Source organism: Sceloporus undulatus, chromosome 4 (assembly GCF_019175285.1).
Source record: "Sceloporus undulatus isolate JIND9_A2432 ecotype Alabama chromosome 4, SceUnd_v1.1, whole genome shotgun sequence".
In the NCBI taxonomy this organism is placed as follows: Eukaryota; Metazoa; Chordata; class Lepidosauria; order Squamata; family Phrynosomatidae; genus Sceloporus; species Sceloporus undulatus.
The window spans coordinates 124,454,646-124,459,906 of record NC_056525.1 but is presented as its reverse complement, the minus strand read 5'-3'; the positions used below and the strand labels follow the sequence as shown (position 1 = coordinate 124,459,906).

The 5,261-nt window shown below is 42.4% G+C and overlaps 1 long non-coding RNA gene across 2 annotated transcripts; it reads right to left on the bottom strand.

The window, feature by feature from the left end:
* On the bottom strand, window positions 1-3,874 carry LOC121928789. Of its 2 annotated transcripts, none has more exons than XR_006103580.1 (4): window positions 3,721-3,874; window positions 1,683-2,009; window positions 818-909; window positions 1-113 (listed from the first exon to the last, which is right to left on the bottom strand). It is a non-coding gene; the product is annotated as an uncharacterized LOC121928789 (long non-coding RNA). The 2 variants fall into 2 exon arrangements; XR_006103579.1 differs by having other exon boundaries at window positions 1-106.
* Between the last annotated feature and the right edge of the window lie 1,387 nt (window positions 3,875-5,261).

Sequence of the window (5,261 nt, the reverse complement as noted above, 5' to 3'; positions counted from 1 at the left end):
GTCAAATCATTACGTCCTACAAATCCACTGCTTGGATGGTAATCTCCGCTGTAATTTTGGATCCAGGAATTTGCACCTGTGCCCCAGGTATCTCTCTCTCCTCGGTCTACATACTCAGAGAAAATAGAAAGGAATAGCTCTACTTCCAGGCATCAATAACATTTACAAATGACAATACTACAATACAGACACCAATCAGGGCAAGCAAAGTCCATCTAGTTACTTTTTGAAACTACTTTTATAGGCCTTCTAGAGGCATTTTGTGCAGAAAATTTCAGATGCTAATGCTAATCGGTTATCAATCCTAAAGTGTTTTTCCTAAATATAACAAAAAAAGTAATAAAAAAAATTTAAGCAACATAATGAGCCACTAAATTTTCTTCATGACATTAATAGTAAGAAGTCATTATTACTTCTTGAAAGTTATTATCTAAAACTCTGCTTTAACACAAAGTGGACAACTTGTGCTCTTCCAGATACTGTTCAACTGCAGCTCCCATCAGCCCTAGCCAGCATAGCCAATGTTAAGCCAAAACAGTTGCAGTCCAATAATGTCTAAAGAGTCATGCATACCCCTGCCTTACCATCAGCCTGATATGCAGAAATATAGCATGAAAAGCATTTTTCACCTAGACGTAAATAACAGGAAAGTGTCACCTGACAAATATCTTCATATTAGGCTGCTGTTAAAGGCAGAGGAGCAAAATTTCACAAATACATCGCCTGACTCCAAATATTCAAGCTTATTTTACTTTGTGGTATGTTTTAACAAGCATTTCATAAAGTGGGGGGGGAGGGTTCCCCTTCTGTGAAATACCTCTTTCACCATGCTGAGCTTGAGGATATCTTTGGGCGCTTCCATATGTATAATCCTCCACCAATCTGCGATTCAAATCCTCATAACCTTGCCTGAAGCGTAAGCAGAAAAGGAGTGAGTAGAAAGAAAGACAAAGAAATCTGCTTTGGGCAGCTGTCTAAATTTGTCTGTTTGCAAGGATAAGGAAGCAAGAGGCAGGTTCATCAAACCATTCTAGAAATTGCTATTTGGGATAATAATTGACTGTAACCACCATTATTATTATTATAAAAATGGCATATATCTCACCTTCTTTGTTGTGTGCCTTCTAGTCATTTCTGACTTATGGTGAGTCAATCACAGGGTTTTCTGGGGCTGAGAGTGTGTGACTCACACAAGGTCACCCAGTGGGTTTCCATGGCCAAGCAGGGAACTGAACCCTGATCTCCAGACTCATAATCCAATGCTCAAACCACTTCATTATCCTTGCTCTCTAGAGCAAACTAGAGTCTGGACAGGGGTCAAATTGAACAAGGAGGGAAGAAAGGAAGACAACTGATGGGTAAAGTGTGAAAACAGGGAGAAGGAGTGCGACCACAGAGCAGACCCGGCAGAGGAAATACACAGACCTAGTTCATACACAATAGGTTTCCATTATGTGAGGAGTGGGCAAAGTCTAAGGAGCTATTCCCTTAAGTTTAGATGAGGAAGCCCAAATGGCTTAACTCCACCTAGGTGTCTTTCAGTTCTTTTGTCATTGTTGTTGTCATGGCCCTTCAAGTCATTTCTGACTTATGACAACCCTAAGCCAAACCTATCACAGGTTTTTCTTATGGCAAGATTTCTTCACAGGTGGTGAATATTAATTTCTGCACATCAGCCTTACCTTGAATGTGGCCAATTGGGATAACTGCTTTCATAATACTCTGCCCCAGAATTTGGTCTCATAAATGCTGAATGATGTGTGGGATGGTGGTATTCCACTTGGGCATTTAGTTGCAGCCCCGGCCAGGGTTCATGGTGGTACATCCACTCATTGTTATGCCTTGAATATGGAGGTGGAGGCCATGGGCCCCTCCTGTAGCCCTCAGTCCAGGCAGTATGGCTCCCTCGTGGCCAGGGTTGCTTTGGTGGTGGAACCCAACGGTCCATCTAGGTCTTCTGTAGACGTTTTTTCTTTGTTTTTTCTTAGTGCTAAAATTGTTCCAGATTCCTGAAAGCATAAGAGTAACCACAGGTGATAAAGTGAAAGGAGAACACCTTCAAAACAAGAGAGACACTCAGGATTTGTAGCCTTCATGGTTGTAAAACAATGCTATAAAGCAGTGTTTCCCAAATTCTTGCCTTCCAGGTGTTTTGGACTTCAACTTTCAAAATCCCAGATGATTGGCCAAGATGGGTGAGCCTTCTGAGAGCTGAAATCTAAACCTTTTGGAGGACCAGAGTTTGGAAATCACTGCTATAAAGCACAGAGTCAGCATCTGCAGAAGTGTTCCACATAAATATGAGGAAGGCCCTCCAGTGTCTGATTCAGTTTCCTTTGGAAGGGAGAGGACTAGAAACCTAGGTAGTGTGGAGTAACATATGTTCATTTAATAGTACAATCCTAGATATATGTTCTCAGACAGGTAAGTAAGCACAGAACTGCAAGTTTAAGCAAATTATGCAGCCACAGGGCAGCCTAGTGTATTAGCATGTTCTTCTAGCCTTAAAGCAGGTATCCATCTCCAAGAGCAGCAGCACTGGCCCAAGAGACCCAAATGTAGAACAACCTTCCCATTTCTTGGGTCACCTTGTCTAGAATATTCCTTTTGATTTGCTTTCAGGAAGGTTGGTTTAATGCATACTGGGGGCTTGGAAAAGGCTTTGTCTCCCTCTCCCTAATATATTGCCTGTTGGTGGTGATTTCCAATGGGGCCCAAGCCATTTTGCTAACAGAAGAGCATGGGTGTTAATAAATGCTCCTGCCCCCTGTGCAATTCCTGCTTCTTCTGTCACTTCATTTTTTGTCTTAATATTCCAAATTCTTCCAAGTCTGGTTTGAAATAAATGCAGTAGCATTTAACAAAGCTGTGAAAATACATACAGATCTATTCTTTTTTTAAAAGACACTTTGAACATCTGACATTCTGGGCTCATTTTTACATATCTGGTAGAGTACAGATAGCTTTCATCATGATTGAACTCAGCGTTTGTAATACGCAATAGTGCTATTACTTTTAATAATGGTGATGATAATGATGGTGGTGGCGGCAGTGATGATTAAGGACTTCTTCTATCGGCTCAGACTACTTGCACTATATTACCTCAATACTGTATCTTATAACAGCCTTGTGCCATTGGCCAGGGGGGAAATGTGGTTTGCTCAAGTGGTAAATTTATAGCTAGAGTGAAATATAACATATCTGAAGGCTACTGGCTCATAGCTGGCTCTCTTAACTTCTGTATTGCCATTTTCAAAACACACCTGCAAAAATTCCTCCAAAACCATGTTTTGAGATAATTTTTTAAACCCACACATTCCTCTGCCATCTGCATCATTCATTGTTATTGATCCAACAGGTACAACATTTCGTGCTGTCCAACGTTATAGGCCAAAGTCCAGTTGATTGTCCCAACCAGACATACTGAATCACAGAAACAGAGGCAAATGCTGAATTATCAAATGCCCATCGTTTCAATGGCTCCTCTCTCCTTGGGATTACCAATTGGATTTGGACCAGGAGATTCCACTTGTCTCCTCCAAAACTGTCTAGTGCCCAGATTTAACATTTGCAAAGGCTTAGACCAATTTCAACCCCCATCCTAGACCAGGCAAAAGGACAATCACATTATCAGACACCTTGGAACAAATCCAAAATAAACTGAGTAAACAGCGCAATGGTGTTCCCATCCATGTACACACTCTCTCACTCTCTCCTTACCTACACAGACCTGCTTAAAAATGAGACCACCATCTTTTCTCTCCCTCTGGGCTCAGCTTGGCACATCCCCAAAGGCACCTGTCAAAGTCCGCCTGCCACATCACTGGATGCCTGACTGCTTCTCAGCTCTCTCTGGGTCAGCAGCACTCCTCGCTTTTTCATGTGCCAAAGTCCCAGTCCGTTTCATAACACTGACTGAACAGGGCAAAGGGCTCTTTGCCTGCCTGAGGACAAAATTACCTGTAGCTGCTTGTAAACAGGAGACTGGGTCCTTAATCACACAGTACACCCCCTTCCAAAAAGAAAACTGGATCATGGTTTCGCTGCATGTTAAAAGTGCAGGGACCCAGAATAAAGGATTATTGGGTTTTTTAATTGTGGTGTGGGAGAACCATTTGCAATTTTTTCCCCACCACATCTTCAAATATCACTGCAACAATGAGGGACCCAAACTACTTTTTTAAATGATGAAGAGCTGCAATTTTCCTATAGTCGATTGGCTGCCTCCCCCATAAAAGAATGTGCAAGTGAGGTTGTCATTTTTATCACAGTGTAGTAATCTGAGTATTGGACTCTGACTCTATGACTCTGGAGGCAAGGGAAGTGTCTTTTTTGTGTTGCAAATGGATGTAAAGGTCCTGTACAGACAGGCCAAAATAAAGCTGCTTCAGGTCACTTTGGAGGTATGCTGTTTAAATGACACACACATCTTAAGAGGTCAGAAGCTGTGCCAAAGCTGCGCTCCAGTCCTTAGTACTGGAGAATGGCTTTGGTGCGGATTCTAGCCTCTTAGGACGCATGCATCATTTAAACAGCATACCTCCAAAGTGACCCAAAGAAGCTTTATTTTAGCCTGTGTGTATGGGCTCTTAAATTTCCTAAAATTTGAGAATCTCTCAATTAATAATAATAATAATAATAATAATATGACTTATTTATATTTCCCACCTCTCCCTGTGGATCAAGGCGGGATTATCACATAAGATAAAAATACAAAAACACAATACAATGTAACAATTAATCCCTAAACCCTCCCACTATTAAAATAGTAAAAATTCAAACAATTAAAATAGTGCATCAATAACAAATCTTAAATAATCAAAAATGGAATGGACCGTTAAAGATGGATGGGTGTATCCTTCTTTCTATGATTCTATGGCGCGTTACAGACCGCCCAGAAGGGGCAGTCTCGCGCCACTGCCGATTGCAGCGTCCGGGAACCGCAGCAACCAAACGGCATGGTTCCTGGACGCTGCAAAGAAGGAGCGTGAAAATCGCACTCCTTCCTGAGCCCCGGAAGAGACGCCGCAAGTGCCGAAGCACGCACTCGCGGTGTCATTTCTGAGACGGACTCAGTCTGTGCTAGGGGTTAGGGGCATCTGGAAGAGACGCCCCTTTCTAACCCTAGCACGGACTGAGTCCATCCTAGGGTGCCCGTCTATAACGGGCCTATGATTCTTCGGGAGGTCAGTCTGAGAAGGCCCACCGGAAGAGATCCATCTTGACAGCCTTCTTGAAGGCGTCCAGGGTGGTAATAAGAG